This window comes from Chiloscyllium plagiosum, unplaced genomic scaffold (genome assembly GCF_037043375.1).
Source record: "Chiloscyllium plagiosum isolate Xiang-an unplaced genomic scaffold, Cpla_swu_hap1 HiC_scaffold_14, whole genome shotgun sequence".
NCBI classification, from domain to species: domain Eukaryota; kingdom Metazoa; phylum Chordata; class Chondrichthyes; order Orectolobiformes; family Hemiscylliidae; genus Chiloscyllium; species Chiloscyllium plagiosum.
In genome coordinates this window covers 60,677,302-60,695,212 of record NW_028270152.1, presented here as the reverse complement: position 1 = coordinate 60,695,212, position 17,911 = coordinate 60,677,302, and the positions used below count along the sequence as shown (strand labels likewise).

Genomic DNA, 17,911 nt, shown 5'->3' with positions numbered 1-17,911 from the left:
GAGTCTGGAGAAGTTGGGGTATAGTTCTGTGATCCATAAGGAATGGTTAGGTTTCTCCCCTGCCCTTGGCTGCCCCTGTTCTCTCTCACAAGGCTCTTGTGAGCTCTCTTATCTGAAATTACGTACAAGGACTTTTATTTTGTGGAGGGTTATTTTATTTATCTTGAGGACGAGTCGAAAGTGTGGTGCTGGAAAAGCACAGCCAGTCAGGCATGTCTTTCATCAGGAATGAGGCTTGTGGGTGGGGAAGCTGAGAGATAAACAGGAGGGGGGTGTGGGGTTTGGGGGAAGGAAGCTGGGAAAGCGATAGGTAGATGAAGGTGGGGGCGAAGGTGCTAGGTCGGTGGGGTGGAGCAGATAGATGGGAAAGGTGATGGACAGGTCAGGAAGGCGGTGCTGAGTTGGAGTCTTGGTCTTGGGACAGGGATAATATAGGGGGAGAGGAAATGAGGAAACTGTTGAAATCCACATTGAGTCTTGTGTGGTTGCAGGGTCCCATGGAGGAATATGAGGTGTCCTTCCTCCAGGCATTGGATGGTAACGGTTTGGCATTGGAGGAGACCCAGGACCAGGACTGAAGCCAGGCGAAAACCCACAGACACCTCCTCCTATTGCCTCCTTGACCACGATCTCATCTCCCATCACCAAACCATCATCTCCCAGACCACCCACAACCTCATCACCTCTGGGGATCTCCCATCCATAGCCTCCTCATTGTCCTTGAAACCCGCACCACTCAATTTTACCTCCCACCGAAGATTCACAAACCTGACTGCCCCAGGTCTCAGCCTGCACCTGTCCCACTGAACTTATCTCTGCATATCTTGACATCATCCAGTCTCCCTTAGTCCAGGAACTCCTCACCTACATTTGGGACACCACCCATGCCCTTCATCTTCTCCAAGATTTTTGTTTCCCTGGCACCCCCCCATGCCTCATCCTCACCATGGGCATCCAGTCCCTATATATACCCATTCGCCATCACAACAGTCTCCAAGCCCTCCATTTCTTCTTCTCACACTGTCCCGACCAATACCCTTCCACCGACACCCTCATCCGCCTGGGCTGAACTGGTCCTCACCCTCAACTACTTCTCCTTCCAATTCTCCCACTTCCTCCAAACTACAGGGTTAGCCATTGGCACCCACATGGGACCCAGCTATGCCTGCCTCTTTCTAGGGTACGTGGAACAGTCCATCTTCGCAGTTACACTGGCACCGCCCCCCACCGGTTCCTTCGCTACATCAGTGACTGTATTGGCACCACCTCGTGCTCCCATGAGGAGGTTGAACAGTTCACCAACTTTATCAACCCCTTCCACCCTGACCTCAAATTCACCTGGACCATCTCAGACACCACCCTCCCCTTCCTGGACCTCTCCATCACCATCTCTGGTGACCAACCAACCATGGACATCTACCACTAGCCCACCGACTCCCACAGCTACCTAGACTACACCTCCTCCCACCCTACCTCCTGTAAAAAACACCATCCCTTTTTCCCAATTCCTCCGCCTCCGCCACTTCTGTTCCCAAGATGACCAATTCCACCTTAGAAAATCCCAGATGGCTTCCTTCTTCCCTCCAGCGCATATCCTCCACTTCCTGCACCACCGCCCTTGAACTCCACCCCTCCCAACGCAACCACGACAGAAACCCAAAGTCTTCACCTTCCACCCCACAAACCTCGACATACATCGTATCATCCTCCACCACTTCCGCCACTGCCAGCACCAGCACTGATATATTTCCCTTCCCACCCCTATCAACATTCCGGAGAGACTATTCCCTTCACAACTCCCACGTCAGGTCCACGTCCACTAGCCCACACCCCACTCCTGGCACCTTCCCCTGCCACCGCAGGAATTGCAAAACCTGTGCCCAAACCGCTCCCCTCACCTCCATCCAAGGCCCCAAAGGATCCTTCTACGTTGGACAGAAATTTGCTTGTATCTTGACCAATGTCATCTACTGTATCCATTGCACCCGGTGTGGTCTCCTCTACATCGGAGAGACTCAACACCTTCTTGCGATCATTTCAGAGAACATCTCTGGGACACCCACACCCACCAACCCAACTGCCCTGTGGCTGAACACTTCAACTCCCCCTCCCACTCCATTAAGGACATGTAGGTCCTGCGCCTTCTCCACCACTAAACTGTTACCACCTGTCACCTGGAGGAAGAATGCATCATATTCCGCCTTTGGACCCTGCATCTACATGGGATCAATGTGAATTTCAACAGTTTCCTCATTTCCTCTTCCCCAAATTATCCCAGTCCTAAGCCTCCAACTCGGCACCGCCCTCCAGACTTGTCCATCACCTTTCCCATCTATCTGCTCCACCCCCTCCTGACCTATCACCTTCCCCCTCACCTTCATCTACCTATCGCCTTCTCAGCTACCTTCCCCCTACTTCTACCCCCCTCCTATCTATCTCAGCCCTGACCCACAAGCCTCATTCCTGATGACGGGCTTATGCCCAAAACATCGATTCGCCTGCTCCTCAGATGCTGCCTGACCTGCTGTGCTTTTCCAGCACCCTACTCTCGACTCTGATCTCCAGCATCTGCAGTCCTCACTTTCTCTTGAGGACGAGGCCCGGTTAAAAGAATGTAAGCCAAGTAGCAGGGGTAGGTAGTGAGGATGGTGGTCATGTTGGTGGGTGGTTTGGCGATCACCTTGCCTCGATTTGTCACTATGCCCCTCACCAGAATCCTACTCTTGGTTAGAATTCCCACTTAGAACAATGTTCAAGACTAACTTGAGTAATCTACTGAAGGAAATGAACATAGAACAGTACAACACAGGAACGGGCCCTTTGGCTCACAGTGTTGTGCTGAACATGGTATCAAATTAGATTTATGGACTTAAAAGAATATGGGAGCAGTGTGGTTAAATATATTAAGACTATTTGCTTGTGTGAAAGGCAACTGCTAGTGTGGATTAGTTGTGCCAAACAACTGGTAAGAGGTCGCACCGTCAATGTGCAGAAAATCTTTCCCAATCTTTGCTGGCAACATTGATGCACAGACCTGGGGTCAGCACACATCCTGCACTTGGCAGGACCTCCCTTTGTTTGTACATGAATGATCTGACCCCGATTCACAAACACGGTCCTGTCTGTCTGACTTGAGGTTTTCCTTATATAAAACACCTGACCCATCTATTCATTCCTGGCTTGCTGGAAATGATGGGCATTCTGGAATTAGAACATCATAGCTCAGAAGATAGAGAAGCATCATGTCTTTTGAACATCCAAATTCGAATCAAAAAGGGTGGGAAAAGCATGCATCTTGCAATGGCCGAAAACCATTCTCGACTTGGATTGAAAAAGGTAAGTAAGATGCTAAGTGCAGATAATGATCTGAGAAAGCATCATAACTCCACAGCACGTTCTAAACTCTCACATCAGGTTTGCCTGTTACTATTAAACTATCTTCTTTTTCTTCCCAGTGGCTGTTCCATCTGCTAAAAAGGCAGGACATGCTGGCTCGCTGTAAAGTTCAGGGATGGCCTGGAATAAATTAATGCAACAATCACTGAGACTGTCAGACGAGGGCTGTTGCCCTGTTAGTGAGCACAGCTGGGAAATGTGCGAGCTGCTTGCAAAGCCATTAGATAAGCCATTGTCCAGGTGCACCAGTGAGAATCAGGCACACAGAGTTCATTAGCAGCAAAATGAACTGTTGCAGTAACTCAGTTCCAGTTGTCAATTTTGTACCTCACCTTACCAGTGGAATTCAACACCAATTCCTACATTCATAACATTCCTTGGACAATTCGAAAAATATCGCATGGCACTTGATGAGCTGTTAGGCCGGGTTGTTCACCTCGCTCTTCTGTGAAAACAATCTGCCTGTTACGAGGGCACTGTTGGCAAGGTAGCTTTCATTGACAAGCCTTGATGACTGACCAGTTTTCCAGGTTATTACAGAGAACATTAACATGATCAAGGAGGCACTGCAGGGACTCGAATAAACCAGTTGAGGAATTTTAAACTCTGGCAGCCTTCACTGTTCTTACTTGTTGTCAGCCCACAAGTTACCAGAGTTGTTGGAATCACAGTTTGCCTTGGAGGAAGTTGATCTCTTGCTTACTTATCCCGTCCTGTTCTTTCTGTTTTTACTCAGTCACTCAGCCACCCCATTATTACATGGAATGCTGGAGAGATTTTCAGTAGTGTAGACTATTGTCATCACACTGCCATGGTCACTCTTCCCCCAGCATTGCATAAAGGTAGAGGAGTTGGGGGTCATGTTGTGGCTGTACAGAACATTGGTTAAGCCACTATTGGAATACCATGTGCAATTCTCGTCTCTCAGCAATAGGAAGGACGTTTTAAAACTTGAAAGGATTCATAAAAGATTTACAAGGATTGGAGGGTTTGAGCTACAGGGAGAGGCTGAATAAACGAGGGCTATTTTCACTGGAGCATGGACGTTGAGGGGTGACTTGATAGAGGTATATAAAATGATGAGGTGCATGAACAAGGTAAATAGATATGGTCTTTTGCCTGGGGGAGGAGATTCCAAAGCTAGAGGGCATAGGTTTAGGGTGAGAGGGAAAAGATTTAAAAGGGACTGAAGGGGCAACTTTCTCATGGAGAGGGTGGTGCGAGTATGAAATGAGCTGCCAGAGGAACTGGGTACAATCACAACGTTTAAAAGGCATTTGGAAAGGTTGAGAGGGATATGGGCTGGGAGTAGGCAGGTGGGACTAGTTTAGTTTGGGATTATGTTCAGCATAGGCTGGTTGGACAGAAGGGTCTGTTTCCATGTTGTGCAACTCTATGACTTGATAACTCTTAAGTGGGTCAAACCCTAGATTTCCCTCATCGATGCCCCTGTTTACTGCTCAATCAGGTTGATGTGCAGAAGGTTATGAGAGGGCTTCAGGTAGCAGTGGTAAATGATTGAATTGCCCAGTGAATAACTGGGGCTGCCCTCCTCTTCTCCAAGTTGGTCCTGGCATTTTATCTTCATAAACACTGAAAAACTTGAATGCTTCAGCACAGCAGTCTACAGTAGTTAGTCTCTTTCACTGCTTGTCCTCCTTTTTGCTGGGTTCAGCTCTGCTGTCATTGATAGAATGTTTTCATCCAAAATCATTGTAACAACAGTAGCATGGTTACCTGGCAACTGATACAGCTGTCATTCCACAGGAAGCCCTCTTCAGTGTATATGATCCCTAAGTCTCCCATTGTTGCTTTGTAGAAACTTTTCCTATGAATGCAATCTCTGGCAGTTAGCTTCCTTTACTTATGCACTCAAATTTAGTTTAGATGATTAAAAAACATCCCTAGTATACATCTCTGCATAAAGATGGAAGGTCACAATTTCAGCATGGGATCCAAATCTCATTTTTGAACCTGACCTCAAATGTTAGACTGGTGCATCAGGAGCTTTCAGTCAGAGAGCCAGAAGGGGGAGGGTCAAAAGGAGAGCCGCATTAGGTCATCTTCCTGCTCAGGCTAGTGTTAGCATTTGTCAATGAAGACTAAGAAGTGATCACCAGTCCACACTATTCGTGGTAAATTACTTACGATAGCGAACAAATACCTGAACCATAATTTTTATTGAATGGACTTTTCATTCATACAGCTGATAGAAATGTGTTAAACTTAATTCGTTATGCAAGCTAAATTTTCAGCATATTTCCAAAGCTCCAGTCTGAGTCAAACAGTTTGATATTACCACATTTGATTCGTATCCTATTAGGTACAAAACAGCTGAATGGATTTAATGAATCATACTGCTTTAAAGACCAGTACAAGATAAAATTCAGGACCATTAATTCTCTGGCTTCACTCTAGCCATTCGCACATCATGCAGTAGGTACGCATGAAGTGGAATGCATTGCTTTTTCCTCATAGAGAAGACACTGTATGAAGATCACTCCCAAGTGGCTCACAAATGCAAAGGAGCGAACAGCAGGATAGCACTTGCTTCTGGCTCCATGAAGGGAAGAGACCAATCAAAGTAAATAATCCGGTTAGTTTTTAAACACAGAAATAAAGATCCATCTCATAGCTAATATTTTATTTTTCCATTGACAGTGAATGTCCATAGAAGTCCAGCACTTCTATGATGGAAAATGGATGAGAAATTTCCAAGCATCTTCCATAATTGCAGTAAACATTAGTTTTAAGAGTCTCTTTACCTCATTTCCTGAGCAATTATCAGTCACGTTGCAGGTTTGTTGTAGACAAGTAATCATTTTTCATAGATTCTTGTTTGAATCAAGGTTACAAATCAAACCCTGGCAATATTCATTTCAGTTCTGATCTGAATATCTGGTTAAACAGTGCTTTTACAAACAAAATGTTTGCAAGTTTAATATTTAATGCTCACTATTCTAACATCATCCTGAAATGCAAAGATTAGCCCTACGTTCTTTTCTTTCCTGAAAAACCATCCTCTTAAGCAACTTTCCTCAATTCACTCCATCTTCAATTCCAAAAGTAAGTGCAAGGAATTCACGGGCATATTTGTAATGAGGATCAAGTCCACGGGATAAGCTGCTTTTACCTCACCCCTTCCTTCCATTAGTATACTTAGCCAAACATTCTGTAACTCTGTCCCCTGCCCTAACAATGAACTTGAATTCCCTCTATTTTCTCTCTGAGCTCCCTTCATGCCCTCCTGTAGGTCATTGTGTCCATGAGATCCAATTCCTCTTCCTCGATCCTAATACCCCTAGACTGTGGTTCATCCAACACCTCCACCGAGTCCGTATATTAGCCGATGTTGTAAATAGTTGTCTCTCTTTAAATATTGACCCTGTCTCCTTTAAATGTGCAAATGTGCTGTCATCATCCTGTCCTCTCCTTAATCCCAATACCTCACCCGCTCAATCTCCTTTCCTTCCCCAAAATCTGTACTGTGTTGTTGTCTCCCAAATCAACACAGGAACTCTACATTTGAGTCCCTCAGATTAGGTTTCCAGCTCTGCCACAGAATTGGAAGAGCTCTTATTAAAGACACAAATGGTATTCCAAATGTCTACGACAATGCTACATTTTTTTCTCCACATTCTTCATAACCTGCCTGCAACTTTGGCATTATTCATCACAACATTCTCTCCAACAATTCTCCACTGTCATCCAACTATATAGAACTGCTCTCACCTGATTTGGTTCTCATCTCGCTACTTGTAGCCAGAGCATCACTTGCAAGGGCTTATCTTCCTGCTGTAGCACTATTATTTCTGGCATCCCTCAGAATTCTATCCTCTTTCTCATTTATATGACAACAGTCTGAGGTGATTCCAATCTTGGCATCATTTAATGCTGAGTTGAACTTCTGACCTCATCTATGCTCCATTATTACAGCCTTTTATTTCCACCTCTGCCACATTGGTTGACTTTACCCCTCCTAGCCTCAACTGCTGCCCAAACGACCTCTCTGCCTTTGTTACTTTTAGACTCAACTACTTCAGTCCACTCGTGGCAGCTCTTCCACATTCTTGAGGTCATCCGAAAGTCTGCAGTCTATGTCTTCACATTGTAAACTGCACCACCTCCCATTCCATTATCATCCCTTCACTTACTAACCAATGTTATTCCCAATCATGCAATGACTTAATTTCAAAATTTGTTATCCCAGTTTTCAATTGCCTCCTGGATCGTCTCCTTCCTTTTCCCTATAATATTCTCCAGTCACACAAATCTATTACCCTAATATCCTTAATTCTAGCCTCTTATGTCTTCCCAGTTTTAAATGTTCCTCTATTTGTGATTGTGCCTTCAACTGCCTCAGTCCTGAGCACCGAAATTCCATCCCAACACCTCCCTGCCTCTCCATCTTGATTTCTACCTTCAAGACATGACTTAAAACCCATTAACCAAGACTAATGTTTTCCTCATCTGTGCTTATATCTCCTTAAGTGTTTTGGATTCATTTTTTGTTTCATCATGGTCCAGTAAAGTGCCTTGTTTTTTTTTATGTTAAAGGCCCTGTATTACCATAACTAGTTATTATTACTGTGGATAACAATGCTTGACAACTGGATTCATCAAGATTCAGGCTTACAGGCAGTAGGCTCTGATTCATCATACTGTGACATGTAAAGCTAATGTTAAGCTATTTCTACAATGGCCCCTGCGATAATTGTGGCAAGTCAACAAGGTTTCTGCAGATTCAGCATTGTCATGAACACAGTCACTTATCTCCATTGTGTTCTATGGCTTTTTATTCCTATGTGATTGGACGTATGCTTCACATAGGGATGAAAGCCACGAAATACAGTGTGAGCAATCCAGCAAAGGGCACAATGTAACAGTGACTTCCAGCACACAGCAATAGTACAGCAATAGTAACAGTAAGGCGATACCTTGACGTTTAACTGTGAAAAGAGCTGCTGGCTGATCGTGAATATGAATGGAATCAGTTATGCTAGTGTTGAGCTCTCAGCTGCTTATGCCCACTTTTCAGTCACTGTAAGGATGATTGAGGACCTGATACCATCACAACCACTATGCCAGCCTTTACTCATTTGTGGAAGTGACACCTTACAGGTTTGCCTCATGCTCAGAACATGTCCCTTCAGCCATCAACCCTCATCAGGTGCGAACCTGGAAGTTCCTGGTTTCAAGTGAAATTTGTTGTGTGTTGAGGAAGCAAAAAGTAAAATCCAGGATGTAACTCTTCACTGCTGTCCAAGGACATCAGTGCAGGGGCAAACAAATATTGCTATGAAAGGATAGATGGTGTTCTTTTATAATAAACACCCTGTGCATTGGCCCATTGAGGTCCCTACATACTGACGTAGAAATGTAAGATTTCCATGCCATCTGTATAACTGTCTGCAGTATGTGCCAGTGTCTCATGTGAGGGAAGAGATGGATTGAAAGGCAGTGAAACAAAGGAATGAAGTGATAAGAAATAACAAAACCCTGTCTGCCAAGGACACAATTTCCCCAGTATCTGCAAACCGGCATCAGTTAATGAGGCCTGTTGATTAACAGTCTACAAGGAACTTTCACATGGCTCTCATTTGTTCCTGCAACCTTCAGTAGTATTTAAATACAGGAATGACAGATCATCCCTGTCACTTACAGTATCACTATGGCTGCTGGATTTTCATTATCAAGGAAGTGGCCTGGAACTCAAGGTCTCCATATTTACAGGAGAGATGACTTCTGGTCAAGTGGTGGGAGTGGAGGAAGCCAATGTTGAGAAAAGAGTTGTGACCTTTGATGGTAAAGCAACAGGTGAATGGTCTGCCAGCTTATAGAGTTGTTGTCTTCGTCAAACTTTGTAACCTGCTGTCACTATTTCAACTAACAAACATTATTTGTTCATAAGGTATTTTGATTTACAAGCAGCACGTGTAAATCATTGAACAACAGTCCTAAACAAGCTACAGATAGTACATCTGAAACAGTTTTTATAGCTCTGTTTACAGATGACTTCCTGAAGCAAATATAAATTCTGCAGACAAGTGGCTTGATGGTGATCCCAAGGCAATTGGTGCATTTGGAAGTTTACATACGAGATGAGAACTATTTTTATAAGCACAATCTAATGCAGCGAACTATGAAATGACCTATATAGCCTGTTCTATCTCAGCATAAGGCCTTTACCAATTAGTTTCCACATCTCTGATGGGTCATTTGGTGATTGCACTGCACAGTGTGGAGCTGATTGACTTAGCATTGGAAAGATCCCCTGGTTGCTAATAGTCTGTACTGTATTAGCTCATCTCAATCTAAATATCAGTGAGGGAAATATAATTGGTCTCAAACTAGCTAGAGAAGTAAAACAACTTAGGTTCCTTTGCTCAATGCTGCCAAGGAGCTCTTACTACAATTTGTGTTGATATATCTGTTAGATGAGGAACAGAGTAATCTGCGATATATCCTCAGTCCCTGTATTCAAGTTGCCTGAGGTCACTCAACACTCTCTTGAAATACAGACAGTGAATTAAAGTGAAAATGCAACAGAAAACTGCGAGAGACTTCACACCCATATTGTGTTCTCAACAGATCAGTCTCTGTATTGGATGTGTAACTCTGCAAACTGATCTTTTATTTTACAGTCGAGTCTTTAAGAGAAAAATGAACAGAAATTTGGAAAGTATCAAAAAAGATGTTTTTCCAACTAGAGGAATAAGGTTCAAAATCCTGAAAAATAATATCAGTAGTTCATTTAATCCATCCAGCCCATTCTACATTTGTTATCATCATTGCTGATTCTATTGTAACATTTACTTTCCTGCCTATCTCTGCTATAACCCTTAACTGTCTTGTCAATCAAAATTCTACTCAACAGAGTAACATTACATTCAACAATTTAGTGACAACTGCTGTCTAGGGAACAGAATTCGAAAGATTAATAAGGCTCAGGGAAGAAATTCCTTCTCACCTCCACCTTCAATGGGAGACCTTTTATTTTTAAACTGTGCCCCTTACCTCTAGATTCCACACTAGAAGAAGCATCTTCCCAGTATCTAGCCTTTCGGGCTCTCTGAATATTTTATATGATTCACCTCTGATTCTTCTAAACTGCAATGACTCAACCAGTTCAATTTTGCCTCTTAAGATAAGCTCTTCATTTGAAGAAACAGTCACATAACCTTCTTCTGAATTGCTTCAAATGCAAATATAAACCCTCAAACAACACTTTATGCACTATCAGTTGTGTTTGTAACTTACATTTGCTAGAAGGTGATGAACAAACTGACAGATCTATGGACTGACAAAATGACATGCTTTGGTGGAAAGCAAGAAAGGGCACTGATTTTAGTCGGGAAGGACTCGTACACTTGGAAATGATCAAATGCTGTATCATGTATCAAGAGTCCTGAAAGAGTAACAAGAGTCTGATCCTGTAACAAGAATCCAGAAAGACACAGGAGGGAAAGTTATGACGTAGAGTTAAAAGTTGTGCAATGGAACAAAGCAGTGTAGGAATATGAGCCGGAAGTAGTGATTGGAATGACATTACAAGAGCTACAATATTTAAAAGACATTTGCACAGGTCCATGAATAGGAAAGGACTCAAGGGATGTGGCTGAAATGCAGGCAAATGGACAAGTTTAGATTGAGAAACTTGGTCAGCATGGACGAGCTGTTTCCGTGCTGTATGACTCTATCACTCTATAAGTGACATACATTCACAATCAGAGACACATTCTCTGCAAGTAAAAGAAATAGTTAAAGCATTGTTCCTCGTTCAAAACACCTGGGAGCTTGGGAAGCCTGGACTTCCCAATTGCCGTTTCTATGGCAATCAGACTCAGTTTGCCACCAATAAGCACACTTTTTGCCTGCCGTATAAATTGTTTGCAATTTGGCATTCCTGTGTTTGTCCTGATGTGTGAAAGATGGAAAATCGTAGCAACATGTCTTTCTTTTCAGTAACATGCAGGAAATAAGAATCTGATGGTCATGAGATCAGGCACACCCAGGACCAAGGAACAAGTTGTGGACCATTCAGGCCGTTCATAATTTGTTGACACTCACTGGCGAAACCTCTAAGAATGATCATTACTGAAGAGCAGAGGGAACAGCGGATTCACTTGGCAAACCACTGGCAGAAGATTCAAATGATATTGGCAGAGGAGCAAAGAATATTGCTTGACATTTTACAGAAACATTCAAGCATCTCTGCAGCCATATGCGGACTGGCAATTAGACCTGGCTCAGGAAAAGACACTTGGTATCCCTGAAGGAAGTAATAAGTTTACGCCTTCAAAAAAAGCTGCAAGAAATGAAAGATACAGTATCTGAATAAATGCAACCACATGATTGACAAATGCAAAACCTGGACAGAAATGATCAATTTCAGTTCACTTGTTTTAATGAGAGGAATGGTTCATATTACACCATCAGCTCCAATGAAGAAGTCAATCCAAATAAAGTTAATAACAATGCATTACACTTGACATCTGAAGTCAGGTGCCATACAGACCTCTGCAGAAAGTGTAGAAGGAGGAATAGCTTAAAGTGTAAGCATTGAATATTGATATTTTGTGTTGAGAATAACAGTGAGGCAATCTGTACTCAAAATTACAGAGTGAATCACATATCAACTTGTGGATGTCAGACATCACCACCTGCATAATTGAAGGCAAGAATTTGCTATCTTGGTTCTGCTGTCCCAATTTTTCCATAATTGGTGCTATACCAGTCCCTCACCAATAGAACCATCATGGAAATCCATGCAAGTGCATGAAGTTGTTGTCCTTATCTATGAGTAACCAATGACTAGAGTAGAGAATAGAGTAGATTTTATTTGTCATTTCTACCGTATACAACGGATACAGTAAAGAAATGAAACAGTGTTCCTCCAGTACCGAGGTGCTACATGGACAGCGCAAACTACACGATCATACAAAAGGCAGCATAAAGTATGCAAGAACTGCAGAACCCACAAATTACAGTGTAATAAAAGAATGATATTTAATAGACATTGTTCCAGCAGTAATTCAAAGTCTTACAAAGAATTTCAGAGGGAAAAGATTCCGATCATGCAATGTTAAGGCTTGGGGGAAGAAACTGTTGCCATGAGAGACCGAATGCTTTGGTATCTTCTGCCAGATGGCAGGAGGGAGAAGAGTTTGAGTGAGGGAGAACATACAGAAATATTCGGCTGGTGCACTCAATTATAAATGAATTTTAATGACATGATGAATTATAATTGCTTATGAACACCTATGTTACTGAAAATTTGGTTTTCTGGCGCAGAGCTTTACTCTTCCAAAATGTAAGTGTTGTTTGAAATTTTTAACAAATGTTTTGCACCTTTCTGGCTCTTTATCTTTTTTTTTACCCCACCTTTCTTTCACTCTCTTCCTTTCACTCTCTTTATTTCACTCTCTGTACAAAGGCTTAAATCTCCTTCATATTTCTGAGGACCTCAGAACCCACCATATTTTGAAATTGGTCTTGGCTGGCCTCATTGACCAGTTGAAGAGCCTCACTAATACTGCCACTTGCCCATTGACAGCAAGTCACTCCTTAAAAGACAAGAAGTCTGAGAGCTGAAGTGATGACAGAATCTGGGTCGTTAGCTTTGGTCTGAATCTTCTGCTGTGTTAGCAATCATTGCTGCCTGCTAGAAATTTTCAGATACCAAAGGACCAGTGAGGTCATGTAGCCCGGTTTCTCCAGAAATATGAGTGCAAGGTCCATTGAAAGGCTGATCACAGCACTACTATGTTAGAGGGCAAACAAGACGCACCCACATTTTAACAGCATTAGCTACTGCAAAATCAGTTTAATATTCTAGAATGAATGCTAGTGAATGAATGAATGTGGCTGCAGATGAATGAATGAATGGATAAGGTGGATGAGTGGATGTGAGGCATTGGTAAGTGGAGCAGGTAGGGGCATTGGGTAAGTGGGTCAGAGGTTTCAGTTGGGTTGGATCAGGAGGATAAGACAGGTCAGAGTGGGAGGGAGAAGTTGGGTGGTGTGAGTAGTCAGGTATGGTCAGGGCGGCATAGTCAGGGAAAGTCAGAGGTTAGTCGTGTTGAATACAGGAGTTCGTTGGGTGGCCAGGAGTTCATGTGGTTTGAAGAGTGGTTGAGTCAAGTTGAATCTGGAGCAAGGTAATGATCATGGGTCAGGGAAGTGGTTGAGAGATTGGTGGGTGGGGTGGGGGAATGGAATGGGTTAGTGTGCATGATTGTGGATTCAGTTCTTGAATTACCCAGGAAGTAGACAACATTTTAATCTGTTGAACAATTCCTGAATGACCTCAGATAAGTAGTAAAGAACTGCTTGAAGTCTCCGAATATAGATCAGAACTGGAGTCTTTTGCACAAGCAATATCCACAGAGGTCAGTAATTTCGCAGGATTCCAAGGGTATTTTGAGTTGTCTATCCAGTCTCCCAATTTGCCGGGGTTTGGAAGATCTGAGAAATTAACAAAGGTTTTCACTTCCCATCAGCTCCAGCAAAAATCTGTTACATTTGATACATTTCAGATTTCATCAGAAATTTCAGAAGAAACAAGATTGTAAAATCTGAAATAATTTTGAACTTTTCCTTCGTGTCGTTTCTTCTTTTGTGTACGTGATGTGATTTAGAATTCACTCACTGCCTTTTGCACCTGCTTCTCAGTCCTTGCATTGTTAACTTTCCAATCTTTCAATCTGATTGCTTAAAGAGATGAACAGCTTCATTCCCTGTTCATTCAAGTCAAAGATGCTTGGTTTCCCTCATTGTGTAATCATCAGCTCATACTTCCAGCAGTTCAAAATATTAGAAAATCTGAACATCTAAGGTGGCTGTGACTAATGATAGGTAATATTAGGTATCCTGTCACAGCAACGCATGATCTAATGGCAATAATCGAGAACTGATCACATCTCTCTGTATCACCAGAGCAAAACCCACAATATAACCTATATAGCCTTGCTCTTTTTTCAAATTCAAGTTAAATACTTACTTCATCTGCATTAAATATAGCGACTCATTCACATCAGCACAAACACCACAGGAATGAATGGATGAGATTTGAATCATAGTGCAAAATTGGAATAGTAAAAGATGAAGCAAAAGGATGACTATCAGTAGTGAAGTGAGGAGTCATAGAGACTGATGAATAAAATGGCCAATTCTTTAATTAGTTTTTCTTTGCAACATTTTATACTATAGTAGATTATAAAGTTATTTTGAAATAATGTAGGGCTTAATGATGAAGAGGCAATGATGTCCAACTACAACATATAAACAATTGATATTCATAAAGCATAAAGACAAAGTGCTGGAGAAAGTCAACAGGTCTGGCAGCATCTGCAGAAACAATAAAAAGTTAATGTTTCAAGTTTAATATCACTGCAACTACGACTATTTATTCATACAGTGTCTTCAGAAAACTGAGATGTTCCAAGGCACTTCACAGGACCATTAAAGAACAGAGTATCACGCTGAGCCCCGTAAGCAGCTGGTTGGCTAGCTGACCAAAAGCTGGACATTGGGGCAGGTTTTAAGGAGTGTCTTAAAGGAAGAAAGGAGAGGTGAAGGGCTGGAATACCAGGGCCTGGGACTGAGGCATCAATGGAAGAGAAACTGTAATGGAGAAAGCACATCAGACCAGAATTAAAGCAGATACCTAAGACGGTTGTGGTTAGATGCTACAGGCAATGGTTCTGAAAAGGTTCAGTTTGAAAACTGCATTAAGCTCAAAGTCACAGACTCAAAGATGAAGTCACAGAGTCTTTGGTAAAGAATTAAGGTGGTTAGCGCGAAATCAAGATGAAATCAGACATGTTATGTGTGGCTCTAGATTGTCTTCATAATTCTGTCTGACTAACCAATGTAACTTGTACCCATTGCTAGCAGGAAATAGCTTAAATCCTATTGCTAAGATTAATGTGTTTTAAAATAGTAAAAAGGAAAATTGACGGCAACACTATACCTAAACCATTGCTGGAAGCAGTCGGTACTGCAAATTTGCAACTGAAACAGGAGGGGATTGGCTATGGGGGAATTTGAAAACAAGGATAATAATCTTAAAGTCAAAATAATTTTTGACCAGAAGAAATGTAAATCATTGAGCACAGGGCTTGCTGCAAGTTAAGGAATTGACCGCTGAGTTCTGGCTGACCTCAGATGGAGGATAGAATAAATGTGGAAGAGTGGCCAATGGTTTGAACCATTAAGTCTTGAGTGGAGAATGGAGATTTCAGCAGCAGCTGAGAAAGGCAGATAAAGTTGTGTAATGTTATAAAGTTGTGTAATGTTATGAAGTTGGGAATAGGTGCTGGTGGAAATGTGTTGCTGGAAAAGCGCAGCAGGTCAGGCAGCATCTAGGGAACAGGAGAATCGACGTTTCGGGCATTAGCCCTTCTTCAGGAATGAGGAAAGTTGGTCCAGCAGGCAAGATAAAAGATAGGGAGGAGGGACTTGGGGGAGGGGCGTCGGAAATGTGATAGGTGGAAAGAGGTCAAGGTGAGGGTGATAGGTCAGACTGGGGTGGGGGCGGAGAGGTCGGGAAGAAGATTGCAGGTTAGGAAGGCGGTGCTGAATTTGATGGATTTGACTGAGACAGGCTGGGGGGAGGGGAAATGAGGAAACTGGTGAAATCCGAGTTCATCCCTTGTGGTTGGAGGGTTCCTAGCCGGAAGATGAGGCGTTCTTCCTCCAACCGTCGTTTCGCTGTGGTCTGACGATGGAGGAGTCCAAAGACCTGCATATCCTTGGTGGAGTGGGAGGGGGAATTGAAATGTTGAGCTACAGAGTGGTTGGGTTGGTTGATCCGGGTGTCCCAGAGGTGTTCTCTGAAACGCTCCGCAAGTAGGCGGTGCTGGTACCAATATGAGGTCAGAACCTCATCCTGGTATAACATGGAAGCTATAAATGCCTTTATAAAGTTGATAACTGATGCAATATGATGTGGGGGTCATAGAGTTTTTACAACATGGAAAAGAGATCCTTGGGTCCATCGTGTCTGCACTAGTCATCAAACATCCATCTATTCTAATCCCATTTTCCAACATCTAGCCTGTAGCCTTGCTTGCGATGACATTTCAAGTGCTCATCTAACTACTTCTTAAATATCTTAAGGGGCAGTTTGTTTGAAATACCTACAACTCTCTGGGTGAAAACAGTTTTCCTCAATTCCTCTTGAAAACACTTGCTCCATATTAGTTCCATCATAACCCCTTTGCTTTTGAGTTCAGTGCCTTAACTATTAAAGACAAGTATCTTAACCAGCTTATCTACATGTACTGCTGCCTTGAAGGATCTACAGACATGTAATATTTCTATGTAAACTGATGCTGCAGTTAATTCTACATGTTCTAACCTCACAATCTGCTGTAGGTGTGGTGATAGGCTTTTACCTTGAGCATGGTGTTCATACCTGATGACATGATACTTATGTTAGCTCCCACAGCACAACGAGACATGATTTATACAGTACTGAAAAAAAATTGAATAAATGTTTATTGCAACTCCTGATTTTTACATATATGCTGTATCTGAAATGATACTGAGCAATTAGATTATTAACAGTGTGAAAACAGGCCCTTCGGCCCAACAAGTCCACACCGACCCGCCGAAGCGTAATCCACCCAGATCCATTCCCCTCCATTTACCCCTTCATCTAACACTACGGGTAATTTAGCCTGGCCAATTCACCTAACCTGCTCATTTTTGGATTGTGGGAGGAAACCGGAGCACCCAGAGGAAACCCACACAGACACGGGGAGAATGTGCAAACTCCACACAGAGAGTCGCCTAAGACGAAATTGAACCCAGGTCTCTGGTGCTGTGAGGCACTGTGCCACCGTGCCGCCCATATTGATAAATACTAGTATGCTTCCCTTGGTTTGTCATGCTGTAAGTGGCCCCAGTCGTATGGGAAATGACACTATTGTAGATACAGATTACATACCATGGTATTGTGATGATATCATTAGCATATCTCTTAAAGGCATATTACACGCTAGTTGTGAGATGTGACAATTATGAATGGGGTAAATTAGCTAAATAGAACAATCAAAGCAGCGAAACAAAGTGAAAAGTCTAAAAAGATGAATCAGCACAAAAATGATAAATTAACAACTGTGTACTGATATATATATAATATATATAAAATATATAAAATGCATTATTCTACTACAGAGTGTGCATAGAACTCAATGTTGTTTCAATTTGACATGGTGAGACTGTCATAAATGACCACAATCAGGAGACATGTTGTTTCGGTTTTATCATTGAGCTGCAATTTAAGTTAGAGACTCTCCAACAGCTCAAGAGCAGTTGGATAGTTTCCCCTGACGCACAGTCACACCAAAGAGAGAACTCCATGCACGGAAAGAGGGGCTTTTAACTGATAATCAGCAGAGTGGGGAAACTAAGTGAGGACAGAGAAAGACACTGCACAGTATCTGGTCCTGTCTAATACACACGATGTTCTCACTACATTATCAAATACGAAGCATGTTTGTGGAGA

At 42.6% G+C, this 17,911-nt stretch overlaps 1 long non-coding RNA gene across 2 annotated transcripts in view; it reads left to right on the top strand.

Annotated features, from left to right (window-relative positions):
* LOC122559216 (uncharacterized) overlaps positions 1-15,828 on the top strand; it is a 67,879-nt gene extending 52,051 nt beyond the window's left edge. For both annotated transcript variants that reach the window (XR_015759275.1, XR_015759274.1), the window contains exon 5: positions 11,362-15,828. This is a non-coding gene — a long non-coding RNA (uncharacterized LOC122559216). The remainder of the gene's footprint in view (positions 1-11,361) is intronic.
* The last annotated feature ends 2,083 nt before the right edge of the window (positions 15,829-17,911 follow it).